Genomic DNA, 13,478 nt, shown 5'->3' on the forward strand with positions numbered 1-13,478 from the left:
TTATTTATTTATTTTTACATAAATACATCAGCTCTTTACACTTATGGTCGAAATAAGAGTGAAATTAAAAGATTGTCCAATTTCATTAAAAAAAAGAAGAAATAATATACTGTAGCCATCATGATATTGCACCATAAGCATCCTTGGTACTTTGAAAATTTTTAAGACTACTCAAAATTCTGGCTGAGTTTCCTACATTCCCAAGGACCACTTGTAAAACACGATGTTTGTAACTTAATGAGATTGATCCGTGGCAGTTTTAAAAAACAAATAAAAGTAACAAGGGAATTAGGTCTTGAGGTTTTTTGAGAACAATAGATCTGTCTATGCAAAGGTTGTGTCTAACTTGTGTCAATTTCCTGTGCACCGAGTTAGTCTTTTATATGTGAATATTGTCTATTAATATTTTACTGTTATGTATTGTTCTGTACTTTCCTTTTGTAGACATAAAGAAACAAGGCCCACATTTAAATTGTTTTAGAAGTTTTATTTAAACACACTATTTATGATTCTCCTCCTCAAGCAGCTGCAGATAGCTGTAAAGTTAAGAATTAACAAATTAAATCCAAATGTAAACAGTATCAACAGGATGCATAAGTTCCAGTGAGACTCTGAATTAATTCTGTTCATGGGGAAAATACCTAAATAACTTGTGGCAAGTTATTAAGTCTTTCTGTCCCTTGTGGTGTGGTTTCCATAACTCATGCAGTTCATTAAAGAGATTGCATAAATACAGATCATTCATGGGAAGCAATTCATCCTGTTACCTGTTTGGTAGCCTGTGTGTTCTATGTTCTATCATTAAATATGACATATAAATGTTAATAGTCCAGGAAAAATGCTTCTGGGAGTGGTTAAATTTCTGATTTTGCTTTTATATTTTACTGTAATATTTAGCTGCTTTTTTAAAAAAAAAAAAAAAAAAAAAAAGTAAACAACTATGTGCTTAGTGTCAGGGCATAATTAAGCTAGAAAAACCAGGCATTAATAATATCTCATTACATAGTGAGGGTAGTTGTAGTCTACTGAACTCTGAGAGATTTTCCATTTATATCAATGAAAGCAAGGTCAAGCCCATTGGGTTTCAAGATAATTGCTGTAAAGTAACCATTAAATAATAAAGGACATTATGAATAACCAGACTCTAAGATGTTTTCATTTATCGTTAGATTAATATTTTGAATTATCTTGAGTGCAAGCAATATTCAAGAAACAGAACATTGCAGCTTGCCTGCAAAAAAGTATGGTGTTAAATAATTAACCCATCTGAACCTGAATGAATGGTAGTTTATACCCCTAATTCTAGAACAACTTAAATCAATAGATAATCATTTTTCAGAATTGTCAGTCATTTTGCATAAGTAGAATATATGCTATATATTTATACAATACATGTTTGTGAAGAGAGCAAACTAACAAACAATTTTGGATAAAGAATAAGCCCATACACCTTTTTAGGCTTCCCTGACAAAATCCTGCATTTATCCAAGAATCATAAATTTATGAGTATTTTGTACTGAATGGATGAGGAAGGACTTCAACTTCTTAAGACCACAAAGTAAGCAAGAAAGGTAATGGATTAATAAAAAACATTTTAAAAAAAAAAAAAAACCAAAAAAAACACCACCAAATCTTAAGTAGGGGTAACTATCTTTACTTAAGGGAAAGAAACAAACAGAACGGCTGCTTAAATGACTGCTCAGAGATTGCAAAGATTACCCCCCACAAGGTTCTCATGACAGCTCCCATGGGTGGCTCCAGCCCCTGACCTCATGTCTCTTCTGGCCCTCTGGACCCCCAGAGATCTGGCTCAGTCTCCTCCTGGGCAACACTCACCCCGTAAATGCCCCATAGAGGTGGAGGGGGACAGGTTGTCTTGCTCTGGTAGGAGGTGGGAAGAAGAGAGGCATTTTCATGCTACTCTTCACACACCTGCAGTCTTTCCTTTGTATTTTTCTGACTGATTTAAAAAAAATTTAAACAAGTGAAAAGAGAGTCTTTGAATGCCCCCATAGGTCAAATATTGCATGGTGCAGTGGACAAGAGCTACACTTACCTGCTACGAGTTTCTCCTTTCTAACAGAAAAAAACCAAAACAAGATACTTGCCCAGTTACAGCTGCCCCAACTTTCAACCATCTAATTATCTTGAACAGCCAGTACATAAGCTTTCAGGTGTTCAAATTGCACTTGTGGACATGCAAGGTGAAGTTAATCACTCTTTCTATAGAATGGTCAACACCAGCATGGGCAAGACACAGCAGGCAGATGGGGCAGTAACATTACAAATCACCATGATAATTCCGGGAGAGTTACACCCCCAGTAGGAAGAAAATCATGACCCTCAGACTAGAGCTGACCAGCACTGTGAAACATAAATGAGATGGGTCCTGGGGTGAGAATTCATTCACTGGGACTTAATCTGGATAAGACTGAGAGAGTGGTAGCAGAAGAAACCAAGGAAGATACAGCAAAACATGGGTTTAATTGACATGACTTCTATCATCCTGCTCTCCAAAACAGACACAGCTCCTTCAGCACAGGACAGGACTGGAAGAACTTTTCATTTGATTCATTTGATTAGTTTTTTTCACCATTTAAGATAGATATTCGTCAGTTATAAGACAGAAAAAACCCAGTCCTATATGTTGCATTCTGAACTTTTTTTCCCTTGACAATCCAAATAAATTTTATGGAAGTGGCACTTAGAAGTAAGCTCCTTGGGTTTTCTTTTTGTTTTGTTTTGTTTTGTTTTGTTTTCCTGACAGTCTACAGTGAGCTAGCTGTGTTACTTAAAAAAGAGTGAGAAGACATTTCATTTAATTCTTTATTGGTTATAGAGGATATCAATAAAGTTAAAATATGGTTAGAAATAGCTTTACACTGATGTGTGGATGAATCTGCATTTCATTCTCCTTTCAGACACATAAACCACACATTTTTAGGTTGCGTCCTCAAAAAGTACAGCAAATAATTGTATATTTCTGTCCTTGCTTGTATTTAACTGTATACCATTTTGAATGCAAGTACAGTGAAAATGGGTTCTCCTCATGACAAATCATCTGAGAATTAATTGTCTCAAAGCTCTGTGGACAATGTAGTTAGCTATTGTATTCAAATATTATTCTTAATAGTAATTCAGTTCATGACTGTTTAGGTACATCATTGCCAAGGATTAGTTCCCATTGATCCCCTTCAATTGCTTTATGAAATGGACATAAAAATTGCACAGATGAGAGAAGAAGTGTTCTATGTGGGAAAAAAAAAAAAAAAAAACCAAACATCAAAGGCAAGAAATAATTTCATATCTCTTTGATGTCACTCAGCTTCAGGTAGAGGTCATTACAGCTTGCAGGAGTGTTAATTAAAACTGATAGTTATTTGATTTACTTTACATGCCTTTAAAACAGCTTGTAAAACTTGCCATTGCTGACAAGAGGAAGATCCTGAGTCCATGAACATGTATGATTTACAAGTCTTCCTCCTTTTCCCTTACAGACATAAATGTAATGACCTTTGAATATAAGAACCAAAAGACAGAGGTGTGCACACCAATCTTAAGAGTATGACAATTCACACTAGGGAAAAGCCTTTTCCTGCCATCTTTGGGAGATCAGTGAAGGAGAATTGATTAGCCTAAGTTTGATATTGATATTGTTTTTCTCACAATTGTTTCTAACAAAGTCATTTCTAACATAGGACAAAGCTGATGCTTACTAACATTACTTCATTTGAAATTATCATTAGCAGGTCTGCCTTGTTACTCTTTCCCCAAGTGACAGCAGTCTCAAGTACACCACACACTTTCTCTAATCCTCTTGAGGAGATATTGTCGGAGGGAGTGATGTCCTATTCAGTCTGGGATCAAAGTCACTAAATTATTTTATTTTTCTTTGTTTCAGTAACATACATTATTTCACTACTAATAGGCCATATGGCCTAGAACAGATTAACAGGCATGAAACATGAAGTGCTCATAAAAGATCATTTTTGCTGTGAGAAAGATTTTCCAAAATGAGTGGTATAAAAAAAAAATACATAGAAGTATTTCCTCTTAAAAAAATATTTGGTGGCAGCTTTCAGTTTCAGCTGTTATGAGCCAATTAGACATAAAAAACCAAACAGCTTCCTGATACCATGGCATATTTCTGTGTGATGAAGGCTTGGGCCACTCAGGGTAGTGTCAAAATGTTGAGTGTCTTTGCATTCAAAGTGTAGGACTTTTCTTGACAATTTGGGAGGGGATTTTGCTGCTTTGAGTATGCTATTTGTAAATGTTGTTTTTCAAGCTAGATAGTTTTCTGTTGGGTAACTTTAGAGTAATTCCTTTGCTTGTTTGATTTTTATGGTGATAGTCCAGACAAATGCAACAGTCAACAAAGGGGTAATTTGGACCAGTGTGTGTTATTAGCATGCTATCCACCATTAGATTGTACTGTATTTCCCTGCTTATTCTCTAACCATCCATGACTAAATATCTCATTCTTCACTTTCACTTCTTCCTTTAATCTCTTAACAGCTAGCTTGCCATTTCTTTTCTATCTGTTCTGAGGCTGATGAATATATGTAGAGAAATTTGCTTTTTATAGGTGCTAATTGAACACAAAGAACTGTTTGTCCTCAGGTTTCACTATGCTGCCCTGTAAAAGTTTGTCTGCTGGTATATACCATAATCTCAAACTAAATGTTTTTAAAACAAGACAGATTGTGTAACTTTCTTTTTTTTTTTTTTTTCAGTAAGGTATTTCCATAACATCACAGATCCATACAAGCTCGAAAGAACCTCAGGAAATTTCTACTCCCACCTCCTGCTAGAGAAACAGAATCAACCATAAATTCCAACCAGGTTGCTCAGGGGTTATCTGGTCAGATCTTGAAAATATCAAATAATATTAAACAGGACAAATCCCAGGATAGCCCCCTGTGTCACTCTACTTGCCATAGCCATCCAGGTAAACCCATTAATCACTATTCTGTAAGCTAAATAATCCAAAAATTTCTTCTTTTTACCTATGAGTTGTCAACCCATCCAGACCATAACATCCTAACTTGGATGCAAGAATATCATGGGAGATAGTATCAAAAGTCTTGTTAAAGTGGAGATAAATGACATTCACTTCTCTCATCCACAAATCCAGTCATTTTATCATAGAAGGCAGTGACATTGATCAGCATGACTTATACTCGGTAAAATCAAAATCCTCTCCTCTGACCACCGTTCCTAAAAAAATGTGGGACACCTTGTTGTTGAAGACTGAGACAAAGGTATTGAATATGACAAAGCCCTTATCCGCATTTGCTGTCACTAAATCATCTGTCCCATTCAACGGCGGGTCCTCATTTTTAGTTTGTTTATTCTTTACCTACTGAGGTAATGGTAGAAGCTCTTGTTGCTTTGCCAGTTTTCCAGATACCATCCCTGAATACCTGAGCAATGTTCTTCCTTTCTAGTCTGTCCTTACTTTCACCTCCTTCATACTTTTTCTTTTTTCCTTTTTTTTTTTTTTTGCTTTCTCTTTTCACCTTGGAGCACTGTCACATATTCTTTCTTTTTCCAGGCTGGTCTCCTGATATGTCCACTCAGTTTCCTGAATATCAGGATGGACCATTCTTGTGCTTTGGCAAAGGATGCACTTGAAACTTCCACGTTTCCTGAGGTCCTTTGAGCTTCAGAGCTACACTCCATGGAATCCCATCTACCAGTTGCCTGATTAAATAAAAGACAATGTGGTCATAAAAGTAAAGGCACTGCCTGCAACACTATCCATGATATCAACTGTTAACTTGCAAGGTACTTCCACTCCCACTTGAGCCTTTCCCCTTGACCTGAAGGATTAAGGAGGACATCAGCTGAGTCCCTACGTCTCGCTTTTTGCCCCTCTGTTCTCTGTAGGCTCTTGATTTGCTCATATGCTTCTTAGTAGTGTTGTTGGTGCCCATGATGATGAATAACATGAGATCAAGGACTGGACAAGCCTTGACGGTCTCTGCAACATTGCAGATCCTGTCCTTCAGAAAGCATGAAACCTCCAGTGACAGCATGCCTGCTGAGCTGATGATATCTCCCTACATCCATTCTCACCAACCACTTCTTCCAGGTGCTGAATTTCAGTTCAGGCCCAGGTGGTTCCTGGAGTTTCTTTTAATCGAGCTTGATCTCCACTGTCTATTAGGACACTTTATTTATATTACAAATTCAAATTTGAGGGCAGAGAAGAAGCATTGCTCCTGCTGTCAGAAGTCACACATCTCCAGCTTTCCCCATCTTGGGGTATCCACCACTCATTCAAGACTCCAGCTGTCCCTCCTTCCTTGCGTCATGTGGCTCAGGATGTCTGCAAGGTTTCTGTGAACACCCTGCCTCTTATTCATGAGGAAGTTATTTGAGGCTTATCAGAGAAATTTCTGAAATATCAAGTTGTTCTGAACCATACTGTGCTGCCGCAAAAAAATTGCTTTACATATATTAAGTATATCAGAGTAAGCAAAAGCATTTTACTTCAAAACCTGTTTATATCCAAATGCCATCTGCTGCTGGGTGGGTTTTTTCATGAAATAAATGTGGATATGCTACAAAGGTCATACTTACTGCTCTATTGATATTTCAGCATGACACCCAATTTTGAGGAGGAATCTCATGCAGAAACGATTTGTTTTGCTACAGAGGCTGGGTGTAAAGTTTAAATGCTCTGTCATAAAATAAAGCACAGTTTCCACACTTTAGGCACACTGGAATCGGTGCATTCATTAGCTTTAGGATAGGTGCGTGCTAGTGTTACAGTACTGCAAGTTATTGATTTAAGGAACATAATGAGAACACAGGAAGAATAAAGCAAGCATCTAAGTTGTGTGGTGGTAGTGATCAGTACTCCTTTTATAGTTAATTTTTATGATCTTTATACTGTACTTTCAGACATCCAAGTAGTAGGTAAGAATTCCTATGGTTCATCTCCTGTGAAGTCTTAGATTACATCAAAATGCCCCTTTGCAATGGAGGTTATGTTATTCTTTCTAGTCTCTGAAGCTAATATCATTCTGAGAGTGTCCTAATATGAAACGTTAATTTTAACACTGCAATGTAAACATCTCTGTAAAATACTCATGACAAGGTCCCTGTTCCACATATTTCTCTCTGACACTATGCGTTGCCATCTGTTAGAGAATGGTTCTGTCACTCATTGCTGGATCTTAGGAAAATAATGAGTAAAACACTGTTCTTTAAAATAAATTTCAAAAAACCCCCCCACACACAAAAAACCCAAACAAAAAATATACACTACCTTGGTTTTGCTTTTATCATTACTACTACCATTCATAGTCAAAGCTAGGCTCAAATAAACAACGGCATTTTTACTGTTGCTGTCTTTGGCTACAATACCATGTTCAAATGTTCACATCATCCAAGCAGGCTGCCTATGCTCTCCCTGTGCCGAGCAAGGAACATGCAACAGGAGCACAGCCTTGTTAGAAGGCACTGCAGAATCAGAGTTAACCAAGGGGGAAATGCTCAACACAATGTTGTGTCTTAAATCCTTCTCTGCTTCGGGACCTTAATGTATTTGGTAGTTGCAGAGACAGCTGTTTCTGCTAAAGCTTCACAGACCTGCTCTCCTCCTTAGTGGAAGTACTAACTACAACCTTGTCCCATTCTTGCTTCATGTTTCTAGTACAAAATCTGTTTTCTTCTGGGCAGAACTTGCTGATGGAAAGGAGGGACAGGGCATGAGGGACAAGGACGGGTCTGGTGCAGGTTGCCCAGGAATGGGTGAGAGCATTCCCCTAAAGGGAGGCAAGCATGACTGCGAATCCCTGCAGTACATACATAAGCTCTCCCATTGAACTATCACACGGAAGAGTGACAAAGGCAGCAGGAACATGCTTTCACACACAGGACAACGTGACTGCTGCAAGACTCGCTTTGGGAGATGGATACAAGGAAGCCTGCCAGTCAATCATCATCAGGGAAAGAGCACCCACTCTCTTGGATCCACCACCAGATAAAGTGTAAGGCTGATTTTAAGTTGTTCAAAATTTATAATAATTTGTGGATGTGTAGATGTGAAACGAAGGTGCTCAGGCATTAAGATGTTAAATACTAAGAAGGTTACAGAGTCTGGGAAACTCCACAATTAAGAACAGCAGAAGAGGGTTTTTGAAGACTGCATTTTTATTAGGCTTCTACATCACTGGCTTCAATCTCTCCACAGAAACCCTAATGGAACAGTTACAAATGGGCCTGGAAACATCTGACAGTTAACAGCAGCACATCCTAGATCCTTTAAGTGGCAATTTTCAGATGCTCAGAGCCCAATTTTTTCTTTCTTTTTTTTACAGAGTGAATTCTGTGCAGTGAGAGAGATTAAGATGAGGAAAATCTGTGTGGTTTAGAGTAACTAAAGACAGCCTCATAACACAAACGTGCCAAATAGTGTTCATCTTATGTTGACTCTTTTTATGTACATAATACCCACCATAAATATATAGTTATCATAGTCCTGCCTCTCTGCAAGCATTGAATCATTGTTGACTTAACTGTTCAGGGGTGCAGCCTGCATTGTACTCTTAATCATGTATATATATTTTTTAATAAACAATTCAGCCTGAGGCATTAATATGACAGCTACAAACTGAAATTTCAGCTTAATTCTTTTTAAGTGGTACCTAATGATTCCTTAAGTTAGAGAATGCATGATTTCCACTCTCTCCCTATCATTAAATGGATACTTCCATAAACAGTTTAAGTTCATGCTACTTCTACTAGTCCACTGAAAAATAACAGTGAAGAACTGCCTCTCTCTGTAGTCAAATTTTTAAGAGCAGTACACCTGTATACCTTCCAAGCTTCAACAACATGTTGTAAGGAGAAGATCAAAGTACTCTTTTGAACTGTTAACACTTGTACCACCAAAAGATTGCCTTGTTTTCTGTATTTTAGCTCTTTCCCTCTTAATCCTGGCAAAGTAAGGTCTCAAGGAAAAAAAAAAAAAAAAATCAAGCAGATTTCTAGCCATACAACCTCTGTATTCAAAAATCACACCACCAAAAAACTGTAACAAAAAAATTCCACTATAATTCCTTTACATTTACAACCAGTATGTCAATTTTGCGATTGAAATCTAAGCATCTCAGCATGATGTAGCAATCTGAAGACCACAGACAATGTTGCTCCTCTCTTTCCTCATGCTCATAGACTCAAAAGCACTGTTTCCAGCTCTGGGACCCCCACCATAAGAAGAACATGGACCTGTTGGAGAGTCCAGAGGAGGCCACAAAGATGATCTGGGGCTGGAGGACCTTCCTTATGAAGACAGGCTGAGAGTGTTGGGATTGTTCAGCTTTGAGAAGAGAAGGCTCCAGAGAGACCTTGTAACAGCCCTCTAATACGTAAAGCTGGCCTATAGGAAAGATGCAGAGGGACTCTTTATTGGGGATTGTAGTGACAGGATGAGGGGCAATGGTTTTAAACTTAAAGAAAGTAGATTTAGATGAAATATGAGGAAAAAATTCTTTACTGTGAGGGTGATGAGACACTGGCACAGGTTGCCCAGAGGAGCTGTGGCTGCCCCCTCCCTGGCAGTGTTCCAGGCCAGGCTGGACGGGGCTTTGAGCAACCTGGTCTAGTGGAAGGTGTCCCTGCCTATGGCAGGGGGGGTTGGAACTAGGTAGTCTTTAGGGTCCCTTCCAACCCAAACCATTCTATGAAATTTAATTTAAGAAGCTTAGAAGAAATAATAACCTAGTGTCTCATGTTAAGCTTTTAATATTCATTGTTTGGATTCTCTGAGTTCTCAAATACAGAGAGGAAAAACTAGAGTTGCAAACACAAAAGTAAATTACAAAGAAGTGGTAATACTTTTAGCTGTCATTTTACACTATCTGTGAATCTTAGTACCACACATCTCACTAAATTACTTAGCTTCTAAGTTTTTTCAGTAAAAAACACTCTGCCTTTGAAAGCAACACAGCACTTGGTGGTACTTTAATCTTCCCATAACCATACTTGCTTGACCTAGTCCAGGTCTAGGTAGGGTGCAGAGATGCACTTGGCTGTCTCAACAGGATGTGTCTGAGATGCTGACCCAGGCCTTGGCACTGCACAACAGCCAGCTGAACAGCTCATCTGCGGGGCTGCAATTGTTTTACAGCACTGTTGTGGTAAATCCTAAAAGAACCCAGAAATGTTTGTATTGTTATTACTAAGTCTTTATTTCCTTCTCAGAAGACTGTCCATCTCTTTTTTTTTTTTTTTTGTCTCTGCCACACTGTATTGGATTTGCATGGCAAGGTTTTGGTAGTGGGAGACTACAGGGATGGCTCCTGTGAGAAGCTGCTAGAGGCTTCCCCTGTGTCTGATGGGGTCAAAGCCAGCTGGCTCCAAGTCAGACCTGTCAGTGATCGAGGTCAGGCCAATCAACAGTGGTGGTAGCTCCTCTGTGATAACACATTTAAGGAGGGGAAAGTTGCTGTGCAACTGGACAACAGTAGCCAAAGAGAGGAGTGAGAATACTTGAGAGAAACAACTCTGAAGACACCAAGGCCAGGGAAGAAGGAGTGGGAAAAGGTGCTCCAGGCATCAGAGCAGAGACTCCTCTGCAGTCCATGTTGAAGACTATGATGAGGCAGGCTGTGTCCCTGCAGCCCATGGAGTTTAACGGATATCCACCTGCAGCCCGTGGAGGACCCCACGCCAGAGCAGCTGGATGCCCAAACAAGACTGTGACCCCATTGGAAGCCCGTGATGGAGCAGGCTCCTGGCAGGATCAGTGGACCCGTGGAGAGAGAGGAGCCAGTGCTGGAGCAGGAGTGATGGTAGGTGACCCCATGGAAGGGATCCATGCTGAAGCAGTTTACAAAGAACAGCAGCCTATGGGAAGTACCTATGTTGGAGAAGTTCATGGACAACTATCTCGTGTGGAAGGGACATGCTGGAACAGGGGAAGAGTGTGGGAGTCATCTCCCTGAGGAGAAAGGAGCAGCAGAGACAGCGTGTGATGAACTGACTAATAAACCCCATTCCCTATCCCCCTGCATCACTGGTGGGGAGGAGGTAGAGAAAACTGGGAGTAAAGTTAATCCCAAGAATAAGGGAGAGGTGGGGGGAAAGTATTTTTTAAGATTTGGGTTTATTTCTCATTATGCTACTCTGATTTGATTGGTAATAAATTAATTTTTCCCCAAGCTGAGTCTGTTTTGCCCATGATGGGAATTGCTGAGTGATCTCTCCCTGTCATTCTATCGACCCACAAGTCTTTTGTTATATTTTCTCTCCACTGTCCAGTTGAGGAGAGGAGTGATAAAGCATCCTTGGTGGGCCCCTGGCATCCAGCCAGGGTCAACCCACTACAGCAATAAAACAATTCTCTGCTCAGCTAATGTTGTTTTTTGTGTTTTTTTTTTTCTTGGAGGAAGCCTCCTTTCACCAAAGTCTAACATAAAGCACAAATCCATGTGTCCTGAACACTGTTAAGTCAACTATTTTGGAAACTTTTATTCCTTCTTGGGTTCTCTACACCCTACAAGCAGCTTACTATATCCACTCATGTGACTTCAAATTTCAGTTTACGCTGAAGATTCACAGATCCTTTCTTGAATCTTGCCTTGCCTTCTACTGCATAGTTCAGTATCTGCCTACAGTATCTGAAAGCAACATTGTTGGAGACATGGGCACTGATTTTAGTCTCTCTTTCAAGATCCTTATGCCATGTGCTTATCCCAAGGAATTCAACCATCTCTCTCCTTGAATCATCCTAACCTCTCCAGCTTGAAGCTGCCTCCTCCTCGAGGTGTCCAATTTTTCTTGAGGGTCTTCTACTACTTTCATATCCTTGGTGTCACAGTAAAGAATAACTCCCATGTCAGTTAGATGACTAAGAACAAATATCTTCAAAACAGAACAACCAGAAACAAAATGTTGATATTTATTGACCACCTGACAGGATTTGAACGATTTGTGTTTCCTCCTGTACACGATGAACCATAAGAAATTGAACAACTTTGTCCACCTCACAGTCCTCCTGCGATGACGTGTGCTGCCGTGACTGTTTTCACATGCCACTGTAGAGCTTGATAGCACTGACAGTCAATCAGAAATCTCCTCTTACCATCTAAATTACTAGGCTGTTTGTTTTTTTTTTTTAATTTCTTCATTAGGGTATGGATTGTCTTCTGCAGTGATAATTTCATTTTTCCATTTGTAGGGAAGCAAAACTACCCCCTAATCCTTACGCAAATGGAGAGCAATTTAAACAGAGTTATTAATAAGACCTATCCAGTAGCTGAAAGAAATACTAGCCTCAGGGCTGGAAAATTAGTCTGTCTTGTTTAAATGCTGGAAGGAGCTCTCTGCTTTTGTGCTTGCAAAAGTAGACCAAACAAGAAGGATGAAGGATCACATTTCAAACACAAAAGGCTTCTTTTTTTTTCCCCGTTTAATCATTTTTACATTTTTAGTATTCCATGAAGATAAAGAAAGCTCAACTCCTTGCTGAAGTGACACAAAACGTACTTGAGAATTTGTCTTCCTTCTGGAAAAAAACCTTTCAATTTAAATATTCATTTCTTCTTAGCATCTTTGTCTTGAGGGATTTCTTATATAGATTGTACAGAGCTGAAAACTGAAAATCTGCATTTAGATAGAAATCTCAGGAAAGGCCTTCTATACAAACTAAGCAGTATTGCTTTTTTCTTCCTTTCAGTATGACATGAAATCATTTTTCTTCCATTTCTTAACAATAACACTAAAGTTGGGCTTCAGGTTCCCCTAAACATTGACAATGAAGATGCTTTAATCGCTCTAATTTCATTTGATGAACCAACCTTCCTACATCAAATGCCCCAAAAGCTATATTTTTCTGTTTATTATAAGCGTTATTTGTTTTTCATTTAAGTATAACCATTTTAGATGTCATTGGGAAGAAACGGGAGACCTAAGGAGTAAAATTCCTGTTATTTTTGTGTACAAGGTCTTGCTGCAGTCCATGCACTATCAAAAAAGGTTAAAAGTGACTGATGACATTTTAATAGGTTTTCCTAGATTTCAGTGGCTGTCATTTGTTTTCAGTCAATAATTCACATGGTTACAGAAGGCAACACCATTGCTTTTTAGCATGGCAGTACTTGGACAAAAGGATTGTAAAATGCTTCATAAGCTTTTGCACATGCTGGACAAATCCTAGCCCAGCTCATATCCCAAGTAATATTACTAATGTTGCAAAACCTGGATGAGACCCAGAGGAATGATGTTGGAAGTAATGTATGTATAATCTGTATGAGGAGAGAAACGCCTTATTCACTCACAGAATACCAGGTGCAAGGAAGAGGGAAATAACACAGTTTGAGAGCAAATAAAAAATCTATGCTCAGAATGATTCCATGCACTCTATTGGAAAAATGCTGACCCTCTTGAAAGGAATAAGGATTTTCCCACTGACATAAACAGTGAGTTTGTCATGGCCTTCTGTTTTTCTCCACCAATAACAG

The sequence above is a fragment of the Athene noctua genome, chromosome 1, assembly GCF_965140245.1.
Source record: "Athene noctua chromosome 1, bAthNoc1.hap1.1, whole genome shotgun sequence".
NCBI lineage: Eukaryota > Metazoa > Chordata > Aves > Strigiformes > Strigidae > Athene > Athene noctua.